The 13,729-nt window shown below is 53.8% G+C and overlaps 27 non-coding genes across 27 annotated transcripts; 5 read left to right on the forward strand and 22 right to left on the reverse strand.

Moving 5' to 3' along the window:
* Window positions 1-2,099: 2,099 nt before the first annotated feature.
* On the reverse strand, window positions 2,100-2,172 carry Trnam-cau. Its single transcript has one exon. It is a non-coding gene; the product is annotated as a tRNA-Met (tRNA).
* A 381-nt stretch (window positions 2,173-2,553) lies between these two features.
* Window positions 2,554-2,624, reverse strand: Trnag-gcc. Its single transcript has one exon. It is a non-coding gene; the product is annotated as a tRNA-Gly (tRNA).
* A 342-nt stretch (window positions 2,625-2,966) lies between these two features.
* Window positions 2,967-3,038, forward strand: Trnag-ucc. The gene has a single exon. It is a non-coding gene; the product is annotated as a tRNA-Gly (tRNA).
* Window positions 3,039-3,648: 610 nt separating this feature from the next.
* On the reverse strand, window positions 3,649-3,722 carry Trnai-aau. The gene has a single exon. It is a non-coding gene; the product is annotated as a tRNA-Ile (tRNA).
* Window positions 3,723-3,920: 198 nt separating this feature from the next.
* Trnae-uuc lies at window positions 3,921-3,992 on the reverse strand. Its single transcript has one exon. It is a non-coding gene; the product is annotated as a tRNA-Glu (tRNA).
* A 305-nt stretch (window positions 3,993-4,297) lies between these two features.
* Trnam-cau lies at window positions 4,298-4,370 on the reverse strand. Its single transcript has one exon. It is a non-coding gene; the product is annotated as a tRNA-Met (tRNA).
* A 381-nt stretch (window positions 4,371-4,751) lies between these two features.
* On the reverse strand, window positions 4,752-4,822 carry Trnag-gcc. The gene has a single exon. It is a non-coding gene; the product is annotated as a tRNA-Gly (tRNA).
* A 342-nt stretch (window positions 4,823-5,164) lies between these two features.
* Window positions 5,165-5,236, forward strand: Trnag-ucc. Its single transcript has one exon. It is a non-coding gene; the product is annotated as a tRNA-Gly (tRNA).
* A 598-nt stretch (window positions 5,237-5,834) lies between these two features.
* Trnai-aau lies at window positions 5,835-5,908 on the reverse strand. The gene has a single exon. It is a non-coding gene; the product is annotated as a tRNA-Ile (tRNA).
* A 198-nt stretch (window positions 5,909-6,106) lies between these two features.
* On the reverse strand, window positions 6,107-6,178 carry Trnae-uuc. The gene has a single exon. It is a non-coding gene; the product is annotated as a tRNA-Glu (tRNA).
* Window positions 6,179-6,483: 305 nt separating this feature from the next.
* Window positions 6,484-6,556, reverse strand: Trnam-cau. Its single transcript has one exon. It is a non-coding gene; the product is annotated as a tRNA-Met (tRNA).
* A 381-nt stretch (window positions 6,557-6,937) lies between these two features.
* Window positions 6,938-7,008, reverse strand: Trnag-gcc. The gene has a single exon. It is a non-coding gene; the product is annotated as a tRNA-Gly (tRNA).
* Window positions 7,009-7,350: 342 nt separating this feature from the next.
* Window positions 7,351-7,422, forward strand: Trnag-ucc. The gene has a single exon. It is a non-coding gene; the product is annotated as a tRNA-Gly (tRNA).
* A 610-nt stretch (window positions 7,423-8,032) lies between these two features.
* On the reverse strand, window positions 8,033-8,106 carry Trnai-aau. Its single transcript has one exon. It is a non-coding gene; the product is annotated as a tRNA-Ile (tRNA).
* Window positions 8,107-8,304: 198 nt separating this feature from the next.
* Trnae-uuc lies at window positions 8,305-8,376 on the reverse strand. Its single transcript has one exon. It is a non-coding gene; the product is annotated as a tRNA-Glu (tRNA).
* Window positions 8,377-8,681: 305 nt separating this feature from the next.
* On the reverse strand, window positions 8,682-8,754 carry Trnam-cau. The gene has a single exon. It is a non-coding gene; the product is annotated as a tRNA-Met (tRNA).
* A 381-nt stretch (window positions 8,755-9,135) lies between these two features.
* Window positions 9,136-9,206, reverse strand: Trnag-gcc. The gene has a single exon. It is a non-coding gene; the product is annotated as a tRNA-Gly (tRNA).
* A 342-nt stretch (window positions 9,207-9,548) lies between these two features.
* On the forward strand, window positions 9,549-9,620 carry Trnag-ucc. The gene has a single exon. It is a non-coding gene; the product is annotated as a tRNA-Gly (tRNA).
* A 598-nt stretch (window positions 9,621-10,218) lies between these two features.
* Window positions 10,219-10,292, reverse strand: Trnai-aau. Its single transcript has one exon. It is a non-coding gene; the product is annotated as a tRNA-Ile (tRNA).
* Window positions 10,293-10,490: 198 nt separating this feature from the next.
* Trnae-uuc lies at window positions 10,491-10,562 on the reverse strand. Its single transcript has one exon. It is a non-coding gene; the product is annotated as a tRNA-Glu (tRNA).
* A 305-nt stretch (window positions 10,563-10,867) lies between these two features.
* Trnam-cau lies at window positions 10,868-10,940 on the reverse strand. Its single transcript has one exon. It is a non-coding gene; the product is annotated as a tRNA-Met (tRNA).
* A 381-nt stretch (window positions 10,941-11,321) lies between these two features.
* Trnag-gcc lies at window positions 11,322-11,392 on the reverse strand. The gene has a single exon. It is a non-coding gene; the product is annotated as a tRNA-Gly (tRNA).
* Window positions 11,393-11,734: 342 nt separating this feature from the next.
* On the forward strand, window positions 11,735-11,806 carry Trnag-ucc. The gene has a single exon. It is a non-coding gene; the product is annotated as a tRNA-Gly (tRNA).
* A 610-nt stretch (window positions 11,807-12,416) lies between these two features.
* On the reverse strand, window positions 12,417-12,490 carry Trnai-aau. The gene has a single exon. It is a non-coding gene; the product is annotated as a tRNA-Ile (tRNA).
* Window positions 12,491-12,688: 198 nt separating this feature from the next.
* Window positions 12,689-12,760, reverse strand: Trnae-uuc. The gene has a single exon. It is a non-coding gene; the product is annotated as a tRNA-Glu (tRNA).
* Window positions 12,761-13,065: 305 nt separating this feature from the next.
* Window positions 13,066-13,138, reverse strand: Trnam-cau. The gene has a single exon. It is a non-coding gene; the product is annotated as a tRNA-Met (tRNA).
* A 381-nt stretch (window positions 13,139-13,519) lies between these two features.
* On the reverse strand, window positions 13,520-13,590 carry Trnag-gcc. Its single transcript has one exon. It is a non-coding gene; the product is annotated as a tRNA-Gly (tRNA).
* Window positions 13,591-13,729: the final 139 nt, after the last annotated feature.

Consider the following 13,729-nt stretch of genomic DNA (forward strand, 5'->3'; position numbering starts at 1 on the left):
AATGTCTACATCAGCTGCATATAAAAAGTCTTTTAAATGTTGTAGTTTAAGAGCGCTGCGTATCTTATTAATATTGAGAGTAGCAAGTCGATAGGCCTGTGGCGGAATTGTGGTGGACTAAACAGGAACAAGACCTAAAACCAGTCCGATATCAAACAGAAATAACGCTGGAAATACAAGTCACGTCGTAAAGGCACTTTGGAAGCAATTCCAGATAACAAAAACATGTATTGACACTCACTTTAAAGGCAGAGTTAAAAATATTCTCCGTTGGAGAAGGGAGCAGTCGTGCGTTCTTTTTGCGCGGTAGAGTCTGTCGAGGCGTTAGCTTTCTCATTAACATCGTCGTCTTTGGAGACTGAAGTTACGGCTGTCACCGCTTCGGAAGTATCCATACTGTCGACGTCGGCAGTGGATTCTGTATCGTCTGCCCAACTAGTTGGCGGTGGCTGTGTTGAGGGCGTTACCGACTCGTGAGCAGGATAGAGTTTGACCATGCGGACATCACAGTCGGCTCGGAGTTGAGCTGACTGTTCGGGGTTCAGAGGTAGAGCATCTGAGACATTGTCAATGACTGATGGTAAACTAGCTGAGGGAGGATCATGGTTTGTGCTATCAGATGCTTTGTCACTGAGTTGTTCACCTATCTGTTTAGCCTTCTCGCGCAGAACCGGTGCCATCTGTTCTGCACCCTGGCGGGCAACTCTCCGTTTTTTAGTTTTTCTGGGAGACGTACGATTTTGTGGGCCTTGATCGGAACCTGCTGGAGATTCCCCCCGTGGAGTAGCAGCGGCCGATGGGGACGCAGCCGTTTGCATGTCGGATGCCTGTTCTTCTGTGACTACGACGGACGGCGATATTTCTATGGGTTTAGGTGGGGTCTCTTCCGGCGTTGCAACAGTCTCCATTCGCGTCACTGTCGCAGGCACTACAGTATTTTCACTGACTTCGGTGAACGTGGATATAGCCGGAAGCCCACGCGCTGCGGCGACGTACGTCACAGGCAGTGATGTCATCGCGGGGGGCCTGGCAGCCTCGCCGGCAGGCAGCTGCGCCACTCGCCTCTGCATGCATTCGGCACGCACGTGACCCGTCGAGTTGCATGCGGCACACGTTCGAGGCTGATCATCGTACATGACTATCGCACGATACCCGCATACGTTTACATAAGACGGGATGTGCTTCTGCAGCTCGATTTTCAATTGCCGCACCCCATTAAGAACCGGGAACTTATGTGCGCTAGACCAGCGTTCCGCAATATTGCTTATGATTTTACCGTATGGACAGAGCACTGCGTTGATCTGTTCACTAGTTATTTCAAATGGAAGTTCAAAAATTCTAACAGTCCGTATTCCTAGGCCGGCATGCGAAACAGCAACTTCTCCCACATTTCCATCACTATGTTTAAACTTTAGGATACCACCACAAGATTCAACGATTTTCTCACACATCTCTGATCGAGCTAATTTAACGAAAACGGTGCTACTGACAATCGAAAGATGTATCCCGAGTATGTCCTCAAGTCCTATCTTTACTTCATCTTCTAACCATTGCTCAACTTCAAAAGATTTAGGTCGGACAAAATTTCTGTCAAAAGTAAACTTCAGTGTGTCTTTCCTACTCGGTTGAGACATCACTAAATCGAGATCATTTGCAGATCACACCAAAACACTGGTAGACACTGAAGCAAGCGCAGCGACTCACCACACGTAAACAGCGACGGCGCGGCGCGCAGCACAGCACGTCCGACCTCTACCGCGTCCGCCGGCTGACCTGCCACTAGACCACACCGGATGTGGACGTTTCGTTCGACCGTTCGTACGGTCGCTTTTCGCATTTCGTGTCGAGTGCCGCGTCGGCGCCCCTCTCTCTTTGCGAGCATCTTTGCACATACTGACTGGCAAGGCGCGCACCTCAAACGTCGCAGAGCAATGCTTTTGGCTTCATGCTCTGCTGGGAGAAGAGGAAAAGGGAAGCTGTAAGTAGCAATAACAGGAAGTAAACATTTTCCCGCTGAAGCGTTGAAACGTTGTGGATAACAAACAAGAAATACGTTGGCGCCCTAGCAACAGCACCACCATCAGTCACAGAAAATTAAATGCCCCGGGTGAGGATCGAACTCACGACCTTAAGATTATGAGACTTACGCGCTGCCTACTGCGCTACCGAGGCACGGGTGCACCGCTTGTCCTGGAAACTGGGTAAATACCGTACCCAATATTAGACGTAGAGACACTGTACTTCCTGGATAACGTGTTCTGTTGCTACACGTGCACTGCCGGCCCAGTTGATTGCGGTGCTGCTGCAGCTGTTGCAACGATAGGCAGCACTCCTTGTCGTTAAAGTTCAGAGCCTCGGAGGCACCCGGACCCAGCAACTTGTGAGGCAAGGCCGACGCTAGTCTGTAGAACATGATGCGAGCGTCCTAGTGGGGACCCGCGAGTGCTGCGTTCTCGGTCCTTCTCAAGGGAAATCCAGCTACACATTCTTGTGGATCGTGCATCTCAAGCGCTCAAGCGACGCGGCAGCATCATCGCGGGAAAAGCAAAATGATGCATCGGCCGGGAATCGAACCCGGGCCGCCCGCGTGGCAGGCGAGCATTCTACCACTGAACCACCGATGCTGGGGCCAGCGGTAACTTGACGCTGCTTCCCGAGCAGATGTCTCAAGGGAAAGTGGGACTGCCGTCAAGCGCCGTAGCATTCTGTGGGAAAGATGCTGCAGACGCTGAATCCTGCACTGCACTGCTTAAAAATGCCGCCAGAACGCGGTCCTCTGCGTACTCTTGCGTCGCCGGCGCCCAACTCTTGCCAAAGGATGCGAAATGTGCGCGGATACGCTGTCCGAATGCGTCTGGATGTGCTCCCCTAGCCTGCCTCGAAATGCGCCTGCCAGGTACGATCACCTTCGGCCGCTGCCGACTGGCGGGAAGCCGACACAGCGCGGACGCGCGGCGCTCGCTTGTGCGGTGGTGGTGTAATGGTCAGCATAGTTGCCTTCCAAGCAGTTGATCCGGGTTCGATTCCCGGCCACCGCATCAGGCTTTTAATTTCGCGTATGAGTACTTTTGCCACGCGCTCTTAAATTATTGTTTTTTCGCGCTCTTACTCGCTGCATACCAGCCCTTAGTGTGTCTCGACTTGTCTCGTGTCTCGACTTGTCTCGACTTTGCTCAGCTGACGCGAGAGCTGACGCTCTCAAATCGGCCTTTATCAAAACGACAAGCACGAGAAACGACTGAGAGAGGTAAGGAGAGGCGAGGCGATGGACACACAGCACGCCCCCTTCATTTCACGGTGGCGTCTCCCTGACCGAATCGGGCTGTAGCTCCGAAAACAAAGGAGAAACAAAAATAGGAAGTAAAAGTGCAAATAGTGCCCTGTGTTCCCATGCGCTCACCCGCCCAAGTACTGACAAGGGCCAAAGTTGTTACGCATCGGCAATCGGACATTTTCTTTCATTTTCTCTTTATCGGTTGAGAACCAGTGTATTCAAGATATTATGGCCATTGCCGAGTGAATGCTGTAGCGCTTCCCGACGAGTCGGGTTCGGATCCTCTGTCAACTTCCACGCAGGGTGATGATCTTTTGGTCATCACACTCGCCAGCTGAAATCGGCGCTGCCTTTTCGTAGTAGTAAAAGAGTAGTGGCCCGTGGGGGGATCGAACCCACGACCTTCGCGTTATTAGCACAACGCTCTAACCAACTGAGCTAACGGGCGTCGGCAGATGCAGTTGCTCAGCCCTACGCTGGAAACAGGTGGCATGAAGCCATACACTATTTCTATGGTCGTCGTGTGTCTGCTTCCCTAGGCTATATTCTGCTGACGGTCACGAAACAGTAGCTATATTGCGAGCAGGACGGCAAACGGCTGCTCGGACAGCTCAAACTTGCCACGATTCGTGTGGAAAAAATTCCGTTCCGGTACCGGGAATCGAACCCGGGCCTCCTGGGTGAAAGCCAGGTATCCTAGCCACTAGACCACACCGGATGTGGACGTTTCGTTCGACCGTTCGTACGGTCGCTTGTCGCATTTCGTGTCGAATGCCGCGTCGGCGCCCCTCTCTCTTTGCGAGCATCTTTGCACATACTGACTGGCAAGGCGCGCACCTCAAACGTCGCAGAGCAATGCTTTTGGCTTCATGCTCTGCTGGGAGAAGAGAAAAAGGGAAGCTGTAAGTAGCAATAACAGGAAGTAAACATTTTCCCGCTGAAGCGTTGAAACGTTGTGGATAACAAACAAGAAATACGTTGGCGCCCTAGCAACAGCACCACCATCAGTCACAGAAAATTAAATGCCCCGGGTGAGGATCGAACTCACGACCTTAAGATTATGAGACTTACGCGCTGCCTACTGCGCTACCGAGGCACGGGTGCACCGCTTGTCCTGGAAACTGGGTAAATACCGTACCCAATATTAGACGTAGAGACACTGTACTTCCTGGATAACGTGTTCTGTTGCTACACGTGCACTGCCGGCCCAGTTGATTGCGGTGCTGCTGCAGCTGTTGCAACGATAGGCAGCACTCCTTGTCGTTAAAGTTCAGAGCCTCGGAGGCACCCGGACCCAGCAACTTGTGAGGCCAGGCCGACGCTAGTCTGTAGAACATGACGCGAGCGTCCTAGTGGGGACCCGCGAGTGCTGCGTTCTCGGTCCTTCTCAAGGGAAATCCAGCTACACATTCTTGTGGATCGTGCATCTCAAGCGCTCAAGCGACGCGGCAGCATCATCGCGGGAAAAGCAAAATGATGCATCGGCCGGGAATCGAACCCGGGCCGCCCGCGTGGCAGGCGAGCATTCTACCACTGAACCACCGATGCTGGGGCCAGCGGTAACTTGACGCTGCTTCCCGAGCAGATGTCTCAAGGGAAAGTGGGACTGCCGTCAAGCGCCGTAGCATTCTGTGGGAAAGATGCTGCAGACGCTGAATCCTGCACTGCACTGCTTAAAAATGCCGCCAGAACGCGGTCCTCTGCGTACTCTTGCGTCGCCGGCGCCCAACTCTTGCCAAAGGATGCGAAATGTGCGCGGATACGCTGTCCGAATGCGTCTGGATGTGCTCCCCTAGCCTGCCTCGAAATGCGCCTGCCAGGTACGATCACCTTCGGCCGCTGCCGACTGGCGGGAAGCCGACACAGCGCGGACGCGCGGCGCTCGCTTGTGCGGTGGTGGTGTAATGGTCAGCATAGTTGCCTTCCAAGCAGTTGATCCGGGTTCGATTCCCGGCCACCGCAGCAGGCTTTTAATTTCGCGTATGAGTACTTTTGCCACGCGCTCTTAAATTATTGTTTTTTCGCGCTCTTACTCGCTGCATACCAGCCCTTAGTGTGTCTCGACTTGTCTCGTGTCTCGACTTGTCTCGACTTTGCTCAGCTGACGCTCTCAAATCGGCCTTTATCAAAACGACAAGCACGAGAAACGACTGAGAGAGGTAAGGAGAGGCGAGGCGATGGACACACAGCACGCCCCCTTCATTTCACGGTGGCGTCTCCCTGACCGAATCGGGCTGTAGCTCCGAAAACAAAGGAGAAACAAAAATAGGAAGTAAAAGTGCAAATAGTGCCCTGTGTTCCCATGCGCTCACCCGCCCAAGTACTGACAAGGGCCAAAGTTGTTACGCATCGGCAATCGGACATTTTCTTTCATTTTCTCTTTATCGGTTGAGAACCAGTGTATTCAAGATATTATGGCCATTGCCGAGTGAATGCTGTAGCGCTTCCCGACGAGTCGGGTTCGGATCCTCTGTCAACTTCCACGCAGGGTGATGATCTTTTGGTCATCACACTCGCCAGCTGAAATCGGCGCTGCCTTTTCGTAGTAGTAAAAGAGTAGTGGCCCGTGGGGGGATCGAACCCACGACCTTCGCGTTATTAGCACGACGCTCTAACCAACTGAGCTAACGGGCGTCGGCAGATGCAGTTGCTCAGCCCTACGCTGGAAACAGGTGGCATGAAGCCATACACCATTTCTATGGTCGTCGTGTGTCTGCTTCCCTAGTCTATATTCTGCTGACGGTCACGAAACAGTAGCTATATTGCGAGCAGGACGGCAAACGGCTGCTCGGACAGCTCAAACTTGCCACGATTCGTGTGGAAAAAATTCCGTTCCGGTACCGGGAATCGAACCCGGGCCTCCTGGGTGAAAGCCAGGTATCCTAGCCACTAGACCACACCGGATGTGGACGTTTCGTTCGACCGTTCGTACGGTCGCTTGTCGCATTTCGTGTCGAGTGCCGCGTCGGCGCCCCTCTCTCTTTGCGAGCATCTTTGCACATACTGACTGGCAAGGCGCGCACCTCAAACGTCGCAGAGCAATGCTTTTGGCTTCATGCTCTGCTGGGAGAAGAGGAAAAGGGAAGCTGTAAGTAGCAATAACAGGAAGTAAACATTTTCCCGCTGAAGCGTTGAAACGTTGTGGATAACAAACAAGAAATACGTTGGCGCCCTAGCAACAGCACCACCATCAGTCACAGAAAATTAAATGCCCCGGGTGAGGATCGAACTCACGACCTTAAGATTATGAGACTTACGCGCTGCCTACTGCGCTACCGAGGCACGGGTGCACCGCTTGTCCTGGAAACTGGGTAAATACCGTACCCAATATTAGACGTAGAGACACTGTACTTCCTGGATAACGTGTTCTGTTGCTACACGTGCACTGCCGGCCCAGTTGATTGCGGTGCTGCTGCAGCTGTTGCAACGATAGGCAGCACTCCTTGTCGTTAAAGTTCAGAGCCTCGGAGGCACCCGGACCCAGCAACTTGTGAGGCCAGGCCGACGCTAGTCTGTAGAACATGATGCGAGCGTCCTAGTGGGGACCCGCGAGTGCTGCGTTCTCGGTCCTTCTCAAGGGAAATCCAGCTACACATTCTTGTGGATCGTGCATCTCAAGCGCTCAAGCGACGCGGCAGCATCATCGCGGGAAAAGCAAAATGATGCATCGGCCGGGAATCGAACCCGGGCCGCCCGCGTGGCAGGCGAGCATTCTACCACTGAACCAACGATGCTGGGTCCAGCGGTAACTTGACGCTGCTTCCCGAGCAGATGTCTCAAGGGAAAGTGGGACTGCCGTCAAGCGCCGTAGCATTCTGTGGGAAAGATGCTGCAGACGCTGAATCCTGCACTGCACTGCTTAAAAATGCCGCCAGAACGCGGTCCTCTGCGTACTCTTGCGTCGCCGGCGCCCAACTCTTGCCAAAGGATGCGAAATGTGCGCGGATACGCTGTCCGAATGCGTCTGGATGTGCTCCCCTAGCCTGCCTCGAAATGCGCCTGCCAGGTACGATCACCTTCGGCCGCTGCCGACTGGCGGGAAGCCGACACAGCGCGGACGCGCGGCGCTCGCTTGTGCGGTGGTGGTGTAATGGTCAGCATAGTTGCCTTCCAAGCAGTTGATCCGGGTTCGATTCCCGGCCACCGCAGCAGGCTTTTAATTTCGCGTATGAGTACTTTTGCCACGCGCTCTTAAATTATTGTTTTTTCGCGCTCTTACTCGCTGCATACCAGCCCTTAGTGTGTCTCGACTTGTCTCGTGTCTCGACTTGTCTCGACTTTGCTCAGCTGACGCGAGAGCTGACGCTCTCAAATCGGCCTTTATCAAAACGACAAGCACGAGAAACGACTGAGAGAGGTAAGGAGAGGCGAGGCGATGGACACACAGCACGCCCCCTTCATTTCACGGTGGCGTCTCCCTGACCGAATCGGGCTGTAGCTCCGAAAACAAAGGAGAAACAAAAATAGGAAGTAAAAGTGCAAATAGTGCCCTGTGTTCCCATGCGCTCACCCGCCCAAGTACTGACAAGGGCCAAAGTTGTTACGCATCGGCAATCGGACATTTTCTTTCATTTTCTCTTTATCGGTTGAGAACCAGTGTATTCAAGATATTATGGCCATTGCCGAGTGAATGCTGTAGCGCTTCCCGACGAGTCGGGTTCGGATCCTCTGTCAACTTCCACGCAGGGTGATGATCTTTTGGTCATCACACTCGCCAGCTGAAATCGGCGCTGCCTTTTCGTAGTAGTAAAAGAGTAGTGGCCCGTGGGGGGATCGAACCCACGACCTTCGCGTTATTAGCACGACGCTCTAACCAACTGAGCTAACGGGCCTCGGCAGATGCAGTTGCTCAGCCCTACGCTGGAAACAGGTGGCATGAAGCCATACACCATTTCTATGGTCGTCGTGTGTCTGCTTCCCTAGTCTATATTCTGCTGACGGTCACGAAACAGTAGCTATATTGCGAGCAGGACGGCAAACGGCTGCTCGGACAGCTCAAACTTGCCACGATTCGTGTGGAAAAAATTCCGTTCCGGTACCGGGAATCGAACCCGGGCCTCCTGGGTGAAAGCCAGGTATCCTAGCCACTAGACCACACCGGATGTGGACGTTTCGTTCGACCGTTCGTACGGTCGCTTGTCGCATTTCGTGTCGAGTGCCGCGTCGGCGCCCCTCTCTCTTTGCGAGCATCTTTGCACATACTGACTGGCAAGGCGCGCACCTCAAACGTCGCAGAGCAATGCTTTTGGCTTCATGCTCTGCTGGGAGAAGAGGAAAAGGGAAGCTGTAAGTAGCAATAACAGGAAGTAAACATTTTCCCGCTGAAGCGTTGAAACGTTGTGGATAACAAACAAGAAATACGTTGGCGCCCTAGCAACAGCACCACCATCAGTCACAGAAAATTAAATGCCCCGGGTGAGGATCGAACTCACGACCTTAAGATTATGAGACTTACGCGCTGCCTACTGCGCTACCGAGGCACGGGTGCACCGCTTGTCCTGGAAACTGGGTAAATACCGTACCCAATATTAGACGTAGAGACACTGTACTTCCTGGATAACGTGTTCTGTTGCTACACGTGCACTGCCGGCCCAGTTGATTGCGGTGCTGCTGCAGCTGTTGCAACGATAGGCAGCACTCCTTGTCGTTAAAGTTCAGAGCCTCGGAGGCACCCGGACCCAGCAACTTGTGAGGCCAGGCCGACGCTAGTCTGTAGAACATGATGCGAGCGTCCTAGTGGGGACCCGCGAGTGCTGCGTTCTCGGTCCTTCTCAAGGGAAATCCAGCTACACATTCTTGTGGATCGTGCATCTCAAGCGCTCAAGCGACGCGGCAGCATCATCGCGGGAAAAGCAAAATGATGCATCGGCCGGGAATCGAACCCGGGCCGCCCGCGTGGCAGGCGAGCATTCTACCACTGAACCAACGATGCTGGGTCCAGCGGTAACTTGACGCTGCTTCCCGAGCAGATGTCTCAAGGGAAAGTGGGACTGCCGTCAAGCGCCGTAGCATTCTGTGGGAAAGATGCTGCAGACGCTGAATCCTGCACTGCACTGCTTAAAAATGCCGCCAGAACGCGGTCCTCTGCGTACTCTTGCGTCGCCGGCGCCCAACTCTTGCCAAAGGATGCGAAATGTGCGCGGATACGCTGTCCGAATGCGTCTGGATGTGCTCCCCTAGCCTGCCTCGAAATGCGCCTGCCAGGTACGATCACCTTCGGCCGCTGCCGACTGGCGGGAAGCCGACACAGCGCGGACGCGCGGCGCTCGCTTGTGCGGTGGTGGTGTAATGGTCAGCATAGTTGCCTTCCAAGCAGTTGATCCGGGTTCGATTCCCGGCCACCGCAGCAGGCTTTTAATTTCGCGTATGAGTACTTTTGCCACGCGCTCTTAAATTATTGTTTTTTCGCGCTCTTACTCGCTGCATACCAGCCCTTAGTGTGTCTCGACTTGTCTCGTGTCTCGACTTGTCTCGACTTTGCTCAGCTGACGCTCTCAAATCGGCCTTTATCAAAACGACAAGCACGAGAAACGACTGAGAGAGGTAAGGAGAGGCGAGGCGATGGACACACAGCACGCCCCCTTCATTTCACGGTGGCGTCTCCCTGACCGAATCGGGCTGTAGCTCCGAAAACAAAGGAGAAACAAAAATAGGAAGTAAAAGTGCAAATAGTGCCCTGTGTTCCCATGCGCTCACCCGCCCAAGTACTGACAAGGGCCAAAGTTGTTACGCATCGGCAATCGGACATTTTCTTTCATTTTCTCTTTATCGGTTGAGAACCAGTGTATTCAAGATATTATGGCCATTGCCGAGTGAATGCTGTAGCGCTTCCCGACGAGTCGGGTTCGGATCCTCTGTCAACTTCCACGCAGGGTGATGATCTTTTGGTCATCACACTCGCCAGCTGAAATCGGCGCTGCCTTTTCGTAGTAGTAAAAGAGTAGTGGCCCGTGGGGGGATCGAACCCACGACCTTCGCGTTATTAGCACGACGCTCTAACCAACTGAGCTAACGGGCCTCGGCAGATGCAGTTGCTCAGCCCTACGCTGGAAACAGGTGGCATGAAGCCATACACCATTTCTATGGTCGTCGTGTGTCTGCTTCCCTAGTCTATATTCTGCTGACGGTCACGAAACAGTAGCTATATTGCGAGCAGGACGGCAAACGGCTGCTCGGACAGCTCAAACTTGCCACGATTCGTGTGGAAAAAATTCCGTTCCGGTACCGGGAATCGAACCCGGGCCTCCTGGGTGAAAGCCAGGTATCCTAGCCACTAGACCACACCGGATGTGGACGTTTCGTTCGACCGTTCGTACGGTCGCTTGTCGCATTTCGTGTCGAGTGCCGCGTCGGCGCCCCTCTCTCTTTGCGAGCATCTTTGCACATACTGACTGGCAAGGCGCGCACCTCAAACGTCGCAGAGCAATGCTTTTGGCTTCATGCTCTGCTGGGAGAAGAGGAAAAGGGAAGCTGTAAGTAGCAATAACAGGAAGTAAACATTTTCCCGCTGAAGCGTTGAAACGTTGTGGATAACAAACAAGAAATACGTTGGCGCCCTAGCAACAGCACCACCATCAGTCACAGAAAATTAAATGCCCCGGGTGAGGATCGAACTCACGACCTTAAGATTATGAGACTTACGCGCTGCCTACTGCGCTACCGAGGCACGGGTGCACCGCTTGTCCTGGAAACTGGGTAAATACCGTACCCAATATTAGACGTAGAGACACTGTACTTCCTGGATAACGTGTTCTGTTGCTACACGTGCACTGCCGGCCCAGTTGATTGCGGTGCTGCTGCAGCTGTTGCAACGATAGGCAGCACTCCTTGTCGTTAAAGTTCAGAGCCTCGGAGGCACCCGGACCCAGCAACTTGTGAGGCCAGGCCGACGCTAGTCTGTAGAACATGATGCGAGCGTCCTAGTGGGGACCCGCGAGTGCTGCGTTCTCGGTCCTTCTCAAGGGAAATCCAGCTACACATTCTTGTGGATCGTGCATCTCAAGCGCTCAAGCGACGCGGCAGCATCATCGCGGGAAAAGCAAAATGATGCATCGGCCGGGAATCGAACCCGGGCCGCCCGCGTGGCAGGCGAGCATTCTACCACTGAACCAACGATGCTGGGTCCAGCGGTAACTTGACGCTGCTTCCCGAGCAGATGTCTCAAGGGAAAGTGGGACTGCCGTCAAGCGCCGTAGCATTCTGTGGGAAAGATGCTGCAGACGCTGAATCCTGCACTGCACTGCTTAAAAATGCCGCCAGAACGCGGTCCTCTGCGTACTCTTGCGTCGCCGGCGCCCAACTCTTGCCAAAGGATGCGAAATGTGCGCGGATACGCTGTCCGAATGCGTCTGGATGTGCTCCCCTAGCCTGCCTCGAAATGCGCCTGCCAGGTACGATCACCTTCGGCCGCTGCCGACTGGCGGGAAGCCGACACAGCGCGGACGCGCGGCGCTCGCTTGTGCGGTGGTGGTGTAATGGTCAGCATAGTTGCCTTCCAAGCAGTTGATCCGGGTTCGATTCCCGGCCACCGCAGCAGGCTTTTAATTTCGCGTATGAGTACTTTTGCCACGCGCTCTTAAATTATTGTTTTTTCGCGCTCTTACTCGCTGCATACCAGCCCTTAGTGTGTCTCGACTTGTCTCGTGTCTCGACTTGTCTCGACTTTGCTCAGCTGACGCGAGAGCTGACGCTCTCAAATCGGCCTTTATCAAAACGACAAGCACGAGAAACGACTGAGAGAGGTAAGGAGAGGCGAGGCGATGGACACACAGCACGCCCCCTTCATTTCACGGTGGCGTCTCCCTGACCGAATCGGGCTGTAGCTCCGAAAACAAAGGAGAAACAAAAATAGGAAGTAAAAGTGCAAATAGTGCCCTGTGTTCCCATGCGCTCACCCGCCCAAGTACTGACAAGGGCCAAAGTTGTTACGCATCGGCAATCGGACATTTTCTTTCATTTTCTCTTTATCGGTTGAGAACCAGTGTATTCAAGATATTATGGCCATTGCCGAGTGAATGCTGTAGCGCTTCCCGACGAGTCGGGTTCGGATCCTCTGTCAACTTCCACGCAGGGTGATGATCTTTTGGTCATCACACTCGCCAGCTGAAATCGGCGCTGCCTTTTCGTAGTAGTAAAAGAGTAGTGGCCCGTGGGGGGATCGAACCCACGACCTTCGCGTTATTAGCACGACGCTCTAACCAACTGAGCTAACGGGCCTCGGCAGATGCAGTTGCTCAGCCCTACGCTGGAAACAGGTGGCATGAAGCCATACACCATTTCTATGGTCGTCGTGTGTCTGCTTCCCTAGTCTATATTCTGCTGACGGTCACGAAACAGTAGCTATATTGCGAGCAGGACGGCAAACGGCTGCTCGGACAGCTCAAACTTGCCACGATTCGTGTGGAAAAAATTCCGTTCCGGTACCGGGAATCGAACCCGGGCCTCCTGGGTGAAAGCCAGGTATCCTAGCCACTAGACCACACCGGATGTGGACGTTTCGTTCGACCGTTCGTACGGTCGCTTGTCGCATTTCGTGTCGAGTGCCGCGTCGGCGCCCCTCTCTCTTTGCGAGCATCTTTGCACATACTGACTGGCAAGGCGCGCACCTCAAACGTCGCAGAGCAATGCTTTTGGCTTCATGCTCTGCTGGGAGAAGAGGAAAAGGGAAGCTGTAAGTAGCAATAACAGGAAGTAAACATTTTCCCGCTGAAGCGTTGAAACGTTGTGGATAACAAACAAGAAATACGTTGGCGCCCTAGCAACAGCACCACCATCAGTCACAGAAAATTAAATGCCCCGGGTGAGGATCGAACTCACGACCTTAAGATTATGAGACTTACGCGCTGCCTACTGCGCTACCGAGGCACGGGTGCACCGCTTGTCCTGGAAACTGGGTAAATACCGTACCCAATATTAGACGTAGAGACACTGTACTTCCTGGATAACGTGTTCTGTTGCTACACGTGCACTGCCGGCCCAGTTGATTGCGGTGCTGCTGCAGCTGTTGCAACGATAGGCAGCACTCCTTGTCGTTAAAGTTCAGAGCCTCGGAGGCACCCGGACCCAGCAACTTGTGAGGCCAGGCCGACGCTAGTCTGTAGAACATGATGCGAGCGTCCTAGTGGGGACCCGCGAGTGCTGCGTTCTCGGTCCTTCTCAAGGGAAATCCAGCTACACATTCTTGTGGATCGTGCATCTCAAGCGCTCAAGCGACGCGGCAGCATCATCGCGGGAAAAGCAAAATGATGCATCGGCCGGGAATCGAACCCGGGCCGCCCGCGTGGCAGGCGAGCATTCTACCACTGAACCAACGATGCTGGGTCCAGCGGTAACTTGACGCTGCTTCCCGAGCAGATGTCTCAAGGGAAAGTGGGACTGCCGTCAAGCGCCGTAGCATTCTGTGGGAAAGATGCTGCAGACGCTGAATCCTGCACTGCACTGCTTAAAAATGCCGCC

This window comes from Schistocerca americana, chromosome 2 (assembly GCF_021461395.2).
Source record: "Schistocerca americana isolate TAMUIC-IGC-003095 chromosome 2, iqSchAmer2.1, whole genome shotgun sequence".
In the NCBI taxonomy this organism is placed as follows: Eukaryota; Metazoa; Arthropoda; class Insecta; order Orthoptera; family Acrididae; genus Schistocerca; species Schistocerca americana.